This window comes from Triticum aestivum, chromosome 4D, assembly GCF_018294505.1.
Source record: "Triticum aestivum cultivar Chinese Spring chromosome 4D, IWGSC CS RefSeq v2.1, whole genome shotgun sequence".
In the NCBI taxonomy this organism is placed as follows: Eukaryota; Viridiplantae; Streptophyta; class Magnoliopsida; order Poales; family Poaceae; genus Triticum; species Triticum aestivum.
The window spans coordinates 114551924-114564709 of NC_057805.1; positions in this window are offsets into that span (position 1 = coordinate 114551924).

Consider the following 12786-nt stretch of genomic DNA (forward strand, 5'->3'; position numbering starts at 1 on the left):
TGAAAAGAATTCTCACAATCAAAAACAATTATGAGAGGATGGCATCAAGCTAGAACCATGAATCTTCAAGAGAACGGACCAAGATTTAGGAGAAATCCTTCTTCGGTCTTCAAATGTTGAGAATGACGATGAGAAACACCACCATGAATTATTGAGGCACTCCGGAACAATGGATAATAAAAATGATGAACCAACGATGAAAGAATTTGAAAGATCTTGAAGAAAGATAAATGACTGATGAAAAATTCATTCTTACGTCAAACTTTGAAAAGAATTTGAGAATAACTCCAGAAAAATTAGAAGAGTCAGGTAAGATCCTGGAAAAAGACCTGTGGGTTAGGGCCCACTCAAAAGAACCACCGTTGAAATGATTACTTGAAGAGGAGATTGCACCGACATAGAAAACACTTGAAACGAGGAAGGGAATATGATCAACACCGAAAGCTTGAATTTAGTTCACTGGAGAAGAAAGAGAATGAATAATGATAAACTTGAAGAACATCTTCATGAGAACCACCGGGTAAGAACATTGATTGAAAAGAATGAAGGGACTTCACGTGAATAAAATGGATACTTGGTTAAGACATCTGATTCCTTGAAGGAAAAGGGTGGGAGGGCGGGAAAAACAAAGTCACCTTGGGACGGATGAAACAAACACCGTTGAGAAAACTTATTATTGATCTTCCAAATGGGGAGAATGATGGGATCATCTCGAAGAGAAACGCACCGGTTGGAAATAGAATTAAGATGGCAAACTCGATGATCAAGAAGGATTAGTATCCACATAGGAATATGAGAACACCGCTTAGAATAAGGTATGGAATCAACATTTGACTTCGAAGCAACTCGAATACCACAAATAAAAATAAAACAAAGGATTGGCTCAGGAAATAAGCCGGAACAAACATATGATAGAGATTTCGTCCGAAGTTTTCATGGTGGGGCCCACACGGGCTCGATCGTACAGCACCATCATGTACAAGGCTGTGCACATGACATACGAAGCGTCCCCGAGTCGGCATAGCCAAGGACTCTTTAAGACACTACGAGACCACTGTAAAACCAACCGTGTACAGGCGGACCACTAGACGTCGAACCCCAATCTCATATCATGCATCTGTCGGAAAGATATCCTAGGAGCTACTTGAATTCCTACTTATAAACTCCCGAAACTTTCTGGTTATGCAATCAGGTGTTGGGGATACAGGGGACACAAAATATATCACCCAAACTAACAATACCTAGATCCAGCTGTATCCATCCGTCAACACATAACCAAGAAAACTCCGGAAATCGTTTACCTCAACCTTCGAAAAGCATCCGTTATACTAGTTATGGCAATACTCCCGAACTCCCGCCCCAGTACTGGGTGGCGTCGAGGTGATCTCACCAACAACTGCATAAAAGAGATTTCGATGTCGGCGAAACTCAGGTATTCCAGAACTGCAACGATAAAATTGTGACGACAACACCTCGGAGCTCAACTCCCCAGGACACTGCCACAACCCCTAAATGTCAGGAGGCACCAAGAACAATGTTCTCGTCACAAAACCATCGGAACGATTCCAAGATACCCGCGTGATCCTAAATTTTTTTAGTGAAATTTGAGGAGAGAATAGTCAAAACTTCTACGTCAGGAGATCTCACCAGAGCGACAAAGGGACTGAGGAGTAAAAAGAATCCTACTCTCCGATATATATAATCCTAAGACTCAAAACATTTTTGTTCTAGACTCAACAACGCCAGCGATTCGATCAAGCAGGGGGCTCCTAAGTCGGGGATGGCTCTGATTACCAACTTGTAACACCCACGATGATCATGAAAATATGGAAGTCTTCTGAAGCGTCGGTCTCGGGGCGTTACAATAGCAACGAGAGGGGAGAGTGTGTCCACGTACCCTCGTAGACCGAAAGCGGAAGCGTTAGCACAACGCGGTTGATGTAGTCGTACGTCTTGACGATCCGACCGATCAAGTACCGAATGCACGGCACCTCCGAGTTCTGCACACGTTCAACTCGATGACGTCCCTCGAACTTCGATTCAGCCGAGCTTTGAGGGAGAGTGCCGTCAGCACGACGGCGTGGTGACGATGATGATGTTCTACCGACGCAGGGCTTCGCCTAAGCACCGCTACGATATAATCGAGGTGGATTATGGTGGAGGGGGGCACCGCACACGGCTAAGAGATCAAGAGATCAATTGTTGTGTCTCCAAGGGGTTCCCCCCTCCCCGTATATAAAGGAATGGAGGAGGGGGAGGGCCGGCCCTCTCTATGGCGCGCCCTAGGAGGAGTCCTACTCCCACCGGGAGTAGGATTCCCCCCTTCCAAGTAGTATTTGTAGGAGTCAAGGAAAGGGAAGAGGGAAGGGAAGGAAGGAGGGGGCGCCGCCCCTCCCCCTAGTCCAATTCGGACTATTCAATGGGGGGGCGCGGCCTGCCTCTCCCTCTCCCCTAAAGCCCAATAAGGCCCATATACTTCTTCCTCCGTATTCCCGTAACTCTCCGGTACTCCGAAAAATACCCGAACCACTCGGAACCTTTCCGATGTCCGAATATAGTCGTACAATATATCGATCTTTACGTATCGACCATTTCGAGACTCCTCGTCATGTCCCCGATCTCATCCGGGACTCCGAACTACCTTCGGTACATCATAACACATAAACTCATAATATAACCGTCATCGAACTTTAAGCGTGCGGACCCTACGGGTTCGAGAACAATGTAGACATGACCGAGACACGTCTTCGGTCAATAACCAATAGCAGAACCTGGATGCTCATATTGGCTCCCACATATTCTACGAAGATCTTTATCGGTCAAACCGCATAACAACATATGTTGTTCCCTTTGTCATCGGTATGTTACTTGCCCGAGATTCGATCGTCGGTATCTCAATACCTAGTTCAATCTCGTTACCGGCAAGTCTCTTTACTCATTCGGTAATACATCATCCCGCAACTAACTCATTAGTTACAATGCTTGCAAGGCTTATAGTGATGTGCATTACTGAGTGGGCCCAGAGATACCTCACCGACAATCGGAGTGACAAATCCTAATCTCGAAATACGCCAACCCAACAAGTACCTTTGGAAGCACCTGTAGAGTACCTTTATAATCACCCAGTTACGTTGTGACATTTGGTAGCACACAAAGTGTTCCTCCGGTAAACGGGAGTTGCATAATCTCATAGTCATAGGAACATGTATAAGTCATGAAGAAAGCAGTAGCAACATACTAAACGATCGAGTGCTAAGCTAACGGAATGGGTCAAGTCAATCACATCATTCTCCTAATGATGTGATCCCGTTAATCAAATAACAACTCTTTGTCCATGGTTAGGAAACATAACCATCTTTGATGAACGAGCTAGTCAAGTAGAGGCATACTAGTGACACTCTGTTTGTCTATGTATTCACACATGTATCATGTTTCCGGTTAATACAATTCTAGCATGAATAATAAACATTTATCATGATATAAGGAAATAAATAATAACTTTATTATTGCCTCTAGGGCATATTTTCTTCAGTCTCCCACTTGCACTAGAGTCAATAATCTAGTTCACATCACCATGTGATTTAATACCAATAGTTCACATCACCATGTGATTAACACCCATAGTTCACATCGTCATGTGACCAACACCCAAAGGGTTTACTAGAGTCAATAATCTAGTTCACATCGCTATGTGATTAACACCCAAAGAGTACTAAGGTGTGATCATGTTTTGCTTGTGAGAGAAGTTTAGTCAACGGGTCTGCCACATTCAGATCCGTATGTATTTTGCAAATTTCTATGTCAACAATGCTCTGCGCGGAGCTACTCTAGGTAATTGCTCCCACTTTCAATATGTATCCAGATTGAGACTTAGAGTCATCTGGATCAGTGTCAAAATTTGCATCGACGTAACCCTTTACGACGAACCTTTTTGTCACCTCCATAATCGAGAAACATATCTTATTCCACTAAGGATAATTTTGACCGCTGTCCAGTGATCTACTCCTAGATCACTATTGTACTCCCTTGCCAAAATCAGTGTAGGGTATACAATAGATCTGGTACACAGCATGGCATACTTTATAGAACCTATGGCCAAGGCCTAGGGAATGACTTTCATTCTCTTTCTATCTTCTGCCGTGGTCGGGCTTTGAGTCTGACTCAATTTCACACCTTGTAACATAGGCAAGAACTCTTTCTTTGACTGTTCTATTTTGAACTACTTCAAAATCTTGTCAAGGTATGTACTCATTGAAAAACTTATCAAGCGTCTTGATCTATCTGTATAGATCTTGATGCTCAATATGTAAGCAGCTTCACCAAGGTCTTTCTTTGAAAAACTCCTTTCAAACACTCCTTTATGCTTTTTAGAATAATTATACATTATTTCTGATCAACAATATGTCATTCACATATACTTATCAAAAATGCTGTAGTGCTCCCACTCACTTTCTTGTAAATACAGGCTTCATCGCAAGTCTGTATAAAACTATATCCTTTGATCAACTTATCAAAGCGTATATTCCAACTCCGACATGCTTGCACCAGTCCATAGATGGATCGCTGGAGCTTGCATATTTTGTTAGCACCTTTAGGATTGACAAAACCTTCTGGTTGCATCATATACAAATCTTCTTTAATAAATCCATTATGGAATGCAGTTTTGTTTATCCATTTGCGAGATTTCATAAAATGCGGCAATTGCTAACATGATTCGGACAGACTTAAGCATAGATACGAGTGAGAAACTCTCATCGTAGTCAACACCTTAAACTTGTCGAAAACCTTTTGCGACAATTCTAGCTTTGTAGATAGTAACACTACTATCAGCGTCCGTCTTCCTCTTGAAGATCCATTTAATCTCAATGGCTCGCCGATCATTGGGCAAGTCAATCAAAGTCCATACTTTGTTCTCATACATGGATCTCATCTCAGATTTCATGGCCTCAAGCCATTTTGCGGAATCTGGGCTCACCATCGCTTCTTCATAGTTCGTAGGTTCGTCATGGTCAAGTAACATGACCTCCAGAACAGGATCACCGTACCACTCTGGTGCGGATCTTACTCTGTTGACCTACGAGGTTCGGTAGTAACTTGATCTGAAGTTTCATGATCATCATCATTATCTTCCTCACTAATTGGGGTAGGTGTCACAGGAACCGGTTTCTGTGATGAACTACTTTCCAATAAGGGAGCATGTACAGTTACCTCATCAAGTTCTACTTTCCTCCCACTCACTTCTTTCGAGAGAAACTCCTTCTCTAGAAAGGATCCATTCTCAGCAACGAATATCTTGCCTTCGGATCTGTGATAGAAGGTGTACCCAACATTTTCTTTTGGGTATCCTATGAAGACGCACTTCTCCGATTTGGGTTTGAGCTTATCAGGTTGAAACTTTTTCACATAAGCATTGCAACCTCAAACTTTAAGAAACAACAGCTTAGGTTTCTTGCCAAACCATAGTTCATACGGTGTCGTCTCAACGGATTTAGATGGTGCCCTATTTAACGTGAATGCAGCTGTCTCTAATGCATAACCCCAAAATGATAGTGGTAGATCGGTAAGAGACATCATAGATCGCACCATATCTAATAAAGTACGGTTATGAAGTTCGGACACACCATTACACTGTGGTGTTCCAGGTGGCGTGAGTAGTGAAACTCTTTCACATTGTTTTAACTGAAGGCCAAACTCGTAACTCAAATATTTTACCTCTGCGATCATATCATAGAAACTTTTTTTCTTGTTACGATGATTCTCCACTTCACTCTAAAATTCTTTGAACTTTTCAAATGTTTCAGACTTGTGTTTCATCAAGTAGATATACCCATATCTGCTCAAATCATCTGTGAAGGTCAGAAAATAACGATACTTGCCGTGAGCCTTAACACTCATCGGACCGCATACATAAGTATGTATTATTTCCAATAAGTCAGTTGCTCGTTCCATTGTTCCGGAGAACGGAGTCTTAGTCATCTTGCCCATAAGGCATGGTTCGCAAGCATCAACTGGTTCATAATCAAGTGATTCCAAAAGCCCATCAGCATGGATTTTCTTCATGCGCTTTACACCAATATGACCTAAACGGCAGTGCCACAAATAAGTTGCACTATCATTATTAACTTTGCATCTTTTGGCTTCAATATTATGAAAATGTGTATCACCACGATCGAGATCCAACAAACCATTTTCATTGGGTGTATGACCATAGAAGGTTTTATTCATGTAAACAGAACAACAATTATTCTCTAACTTACATGAATAACCGTGTTTCAATAAACATGATCCAATCATATTCATGCTCAACGCAAACACTAAATAACATTTATTTTAGGTTCAACACTAATCCCGAAAGTATAGGGAGTGTGCGATGATGATCATATCAATCTTGGAACCATTTCCAATACACATTGTCACTTCACCCTTAACTAGTCTCTGTTCATTCTGCAACTCCCATTTCGAGTTACTATCCTTAGCAACTGAACTAGTATCAAATACTGAGGGGTTGCTATAAACACTAGTAAAGTACACATCAATAACATGTATATCAAATATACCTATATTCACTTTGCCATCCTTCTTATCCGCCAATTACTTGGGGTAGTTCCGCTTCCAGTGACCAGACCCTTTGCAGTAGAAGCACTCAGTTTCAGGCTTAGGTCTATACTTGGGTTTTTTCACTTGAGCAGCAACTTGCTTGCCGTTCTTCTTGAAGTTCCCCTTTCTTCCCTTTGTCCCTTTAATTGAAACTAGTGGTTTTTGTTTACCATCAACACTTGATGCTTTTCTTGATTTCTACCTTCGTCGATTTCAGCATCACGAAGAGCTTGGGAATCGTTTCTGTTATCCCTTGCATATTATAGTTCATCACGAAGTTCTACTAACTTGGTGATGGTGACTAGAGAATTCTGTCAATCACTATTTTATCTGGAAGATTAACTCCCACTTGATTCAAGCGATTGTAGTACCCAGACAATCTGAGCACATGCTCACTGCTTGAGCTATTCTCCTCCATCTTTTAGCTATAGAACTTGTTGGAGACTTCATATCTCTCAACTCGGGTATTTGCTTGAAATATTAACTTCAACTCCTGGAACATCTCATATGGTCCATGACGTTCAAAACGTCTTTGAAGTCCCGATTCTAAGCCGTTTAAGCATGGTGCACTAAACTATCAAGTAGTCATCATATTGAGCTAGCCAAACGTTCATAACATCTGTATCTGCTCCTGCAATAGGTTTGTCACCTAGCGGTGCATCAAGGACATAATTCTTCTGTGCAGCAATGAGGATAAACCTCAGATCACGGATCCAATCCGCATCATTGCTACTAACATCTTTCAACTTAGTTTTCTCTAGGAACATATCAAAAATAAAACAGGGGAGCTAAACGCGAGCTATTGATCTACAACATAGATATGCTAATACTACCAGGACTAAGTTCATGATAAATTTAAGTTCAATTAATCATATTACTTAAGAACTCCCACTTATATAGACATCCCTCTAGTCCTCTAAGTGATCATGTGATCCATATCAACTAAACCATGTTCGGTCATCACGTGAGATGGAGTAGTTTCAATGGTGAACATCACTATGTTGATCATATCTACTATATGATTCACGCTCGACCTTTCGGTCTCAGTGTTCCGAGGCCATATCTGTTATATGCTAGGCTCGTCAAGTTTAACCTGAGTATTCCGCGTGTGCAACTGTTTTGCACCCGTTGTATTTGAACGTAGAGCCTATCACACCCGATCATCACGTGGTGTCTCAGCACGAAGAACTTTCGCAATGGTGCATACTCAGGGAGAACACTTGTACCTTGATAATTAGTGAGAGATCATCTTATAAAGCTACCGTCGAACTAAGCAAAATAAGATGTATAAAAGATAAACATCACATGCAATCAAAATATGTGACATGATATGGCCATCATCATCTTGTGCCTTTGATCTCCATCTTCAAAGCATCGTCATGATTTCCATCGTCACCGGCATGACACCATGATCTCCATCATCTTAATCTATATCAATGTGTCGTCACATGGTCGTCTCGCTAACTATTGCTCTTGCAACTATTGCTATCGCATAGCGATAAAGTAAAGCAATTATTTGGCGCTTGCATCTTATGCAATAAAGAGACAATCATAAGGCTTCTGCCAGTTGCCGATAACTTCAACAAAACATGATCATCTTATACAACAACTTATATCTCATCACGTCTTGACCATACCCCATCACAACATGCCCTACAAAAACAAGTTAGACGTCCTCTACTTTGTTGTTGCAAGTTTTACGTGGCTGCTACGGGCTGAGCAAGAACCGTTCTTACCTACGCATCAAAACCACAACGATAGTTCGTCAAGTTAGTGTTGTTTTAACATTCACAAGGACCGGGCGTAGCCACACTCGGTTCAACTAAAGTTGGAGAAACTGACACCCGCTAGTCACCTGTGTGCAAAGCACGGCGGTAAAACCAGTCTCGCGTAAGCGTACGCGTAATGTCGGTCCGGGCCACTTCATCCAACAATACCGCCGAACCAAAGTATGACATGCTGGTAAGCAGTATGACTTGTATTGCCCACAACTCACTTGTGTTCTACTCGTGCATATAACATCAACGCATCAATCCTGGCTCAGATGCCACTGTTGGGGAACGTAGTAATTTCCAAAATTTTCCTACGCACACGCAAGATCATGGTGATGCATAGCAACGAGAGGGGAGAGTGTGTCCACGTACCCTCCTAGATCGAAAGCGGAAGCGTTAGCACAACGCGGTTGATGTAGTCGTACGTCTTCACGATCCGACCGATCAAGTACCGAACGCACGGCACCTCCGAGTTCTGCACACGTTCAACTCGATGACATCCCTCGAACTCCGATCCAGCCGAGCTTTGAGGGAGAGTTCCGTCAGCACGACGGCGTGGTGACGATGATGATGTTCTACCGACGCAAGGCTTCGCCTAAGTACCGTTACGATATAATCGAGGTGGATTATGGTGGAGGGGGCACCGCACACGGCTAAGAGATCAAGAGATCAATTGTTGTGTCTCCAAGGGGTGCCCCCCTCCCCGTATATAAAGGAGTGGAGGAGGGGGAGGGCCGGCCCTCTCTATGGCGTGCCCTAGGAGGAGTCCTACTCCCACCGGGAGTAGGATCCCCCCCTTCCAAGTAGTAGGAGTAGGAGTCAAGGAAAGGGAAGAGAAGGAAGGAGGGGGTGCCGCCCCTCCCCCTAGTCCAATTTGGACTAGTCAATGGGGGGGGGCTGCCTCTCCCTCTCCCCTAAAGCCCAATAAGGCCCATATACTTCTTCCTCCGTATTCCCGTAACTCCCCGGTACTCCGAAAAATACCCGAACCACTTGGAACCTTTCCGATGTCCGAATATAGTCGTACAATATATCGATCTTTATGTCTCGACCATTTCGAGACTCCTCGTCATGTCCCCGATCTCAACCGGGACTCCGAACTACCTTCGGTACATCAAAACACATAAACTCATAATATAACCGTCATCAAACTTTAAGCGTGCGGACCCTACGGGTTCGAGAACAATGTAGACATGACCGAGACACGTCTCCGGTAAATAACCAATAGCGGAACCTGGATGCTCATATTGGCTCCCACATATTCTACGAAGATCTTTATCGGTCAAACCGCATAACAACATACGTTGTTCCCTTTGTCATCGGTATGTTACTTGCCCGAGAATCGATCGTCGGTATCTCAATACCTAGTTCAATCTCGTTACCGGCAAGTCTCTTTACTCGTTCCGTAATACATCATCCCACAACTAACTCATTAGTTACAATGCTTGCAAGGCTTATAGTGATGTGCATTACTAAGTGGGCCCAGAGATACCTCTCCGACAATCGGAGTGACAAATCCTAATCTCGAAATACGCCAACCCAACAAGTACCTTTGGAAGCACCTGTAGAGCACCTTTATAATCACCCAGTTATGTTGTGACGTTTGGTAGCACACAAAGTGTTCCTCCGGTAAACGGGAGTTGCATAATCTCATAGTCATAGGAACATGTATAAGTCATGAAGAAAGCAGTAGCAACATACTAAACGATCGAGTGCTAAGCTAACGGAATGGGTCAAGTCAATCACATCATTCTCCTAATGATGTGATCCCGTTAATCAAATAACAACTCCTTGTCCATGGTTAGGAAACATAACCATCTTTGATTAACGAGCTAGTCAAGTAGAGGCATACTAGTGACACTCTGTTTGTCTATGTATTCACACATGTATCATGTTCCGGTTAATACAATTCTAGCATGAATAATACACATTTGTCATGATATAAGGAAATAAATAATAACTTTATTATTGCCTCGAGGGCATATTTCCTTCATTAAGACCATGTATTTCTTCAACAGGAGGTAAATTCTTAACATCTTCAGCTTTTATACCTTTTTCTTTCATAGATTTCTTTGCCTCTTGCATATCTTCAGGACTGAGAAATAGAACACCCCTTTTCTTCGGAGTTGGCTTAGGAGTTGGTTCAGGAAATGTCCAATGATTTTCATTTCTCAACATATTATTCAATAGAATTTCAGCTTCATCTGGTGTTCTTTCCCTGAAAACACAACCAGCACAACTATCCAGGTGGTCTCTGGAAGAATCGGTTAGTCCATTAAAAAGATATCAAGTATTTCATTTTTCTTAAGAGGATGATCAGGCAAAGCATTAAGTAATTGGAGAAGCCTCCCCCAAGCTTGTGGGAGACTCTCTTCTTCAATTTGCACAAAATTATATATTTCCCTTAAAGCAGCTTGTTTCTTATGAGCAGGGAAATATTTAGCAGAGAAGTAATAAATCATATCCTGGGGACTACGCACACAACCAGGATCAAGAGAATTAAACCATATCTTAGCATCACCCTTTAATGAGAATGGAAATATTTTAAGGATATAGTAATAGCAAGTTTTCTCATCATTAGTGAACAGGGTGGCTATATCATTTAATTTAGTAAGATGTGCCACAACAGTTTCAGATTCATAGCCATAGCAGGGATCAGATTCAACCAAAGTAATTATATCAGGGTCGACAGAGAATTCATAATCCTTATCAGTAACAAAGATAGGTGAAGTAGCATAAGTAGGATCATATTTCATTCTAGCATTCAGAGTTTTTTGTTTCAGCTTAGCTAATAACTTCTTAAGATCACTTCTATCATTGCAAGCAAGAAAGTCTCTAGCAGTTTCTTCATCCATAACATAGCCCTCAGGCACAATAGGCAATTCATATCTAGGGGGAGAATCTTCATCATCACTTTCATCAATATTATCAGTTTCAATAATTTCATTCTCTCTAGCCCTAGCAAGTTGTTCATCAAGAAATTCACCAAGTGGCACAGTAGTATCAAGCATAGAAGTAGTTTCATCATAAGTATCATGCATAGTAGAAGTGGCATCATCAATAACATGCGACATATCAGAATTAATAGCAGAAGCAGGTTTAGGTGTCGCAAGCTTACTCAAAACAGAAGGTGAATCAAGTGCATAGCTAGATGGCAGTTCCTTACCTCCCCTCGTAGTTGAGGGATAAATTTTTGTTTTTGCGTCTTTCAAGTTCTTCATAGTGACCAGCAGATATAAATCCGAAGTGACTCAAAGAATAGAGCTATGCTCCCCGGCAACGGCATCAGAAAATAGTCTTGATAACCCACAAGTATAGGGGATCGCAACAGTTTTCGAGGGTAGAGTATTCAACCCAAATTTATTGATTCGACACAAGGGGAGCCAAAGAATATTCTCAAGTATTAGCAGTTGAGTTGTCAATTCAACCACACCTGGATAACTTAGTATCTGCAGCAAAGTATTTAGTAGCAAAGTAGTATGGAAGTAACGGTAGCAAAAGTAATATTTTTGGGTTTTGTAGTGATTGTAACAGTAGCAACGGAAAAGTAAATAAGCGAAGAAGAATATGTGAAAAGCTCGTAGGCATTGGATCGTTGATGGAGAATTATGCCGGATGTGGTTCATCATGTAACAGTCATAACATAGGGTGGCACAGAACTAGCTCCAATTCATCAATGTAATGTAGGCATGTATTCCGAATATAGTCATACGTGCTTATCGAAAATAACTTGCATGACATCTTTTGTCCTACCCTCCCGTGGTAGCGGGGTCCTAGCGGAAACTAAGGGATATTAAGGCCTTCTTTTAATATAGTACCGGACGAAAGCATTAACACATAGTGAATACATGAACTCCTCAAACTATGGTCATCACCGGGAGTGGTCCCGATTATTGTCACTTCGGGGTTGCCGGATCATAACACACAGTAGGTGACTATACACTTGCAAGATAGGATCAAGAACTCACATATATTCATGAAAACATAATAGGTTCAGATCTGAAATCATGGCACTCGGGCCCTAGTGATACGCATTAAGCATAGCAAAGTCATAGCAACATCAATCTCAGAACATAGTGGATACCAGGGATCAAACCCTAACAAAACTAACTCGATTACATGATAAATCTCATCCAACCCATCACCGTCCAGCAAGCCTATGATGGAATTACTCACGCACGGCGGTGAGCATCATGAAATTGGTGATGGAGGATGGTTGATGATGACGACGGTGACGGATTCCCCTCTCCGGAGCCCTGAACGGACTCCAGATCAGCCCTCCCGAGAGAGTTTAGGGCTTGGCGGCGGCTCCGTATCGTAAAACGCGATGAATCTTTCTCTCTGATTTTTTTCTCCCCGAACACGAATATATGGAGTTGGAGTTGAGGTCGGTGGAGCTCCAGGGGGCCCACGAGGC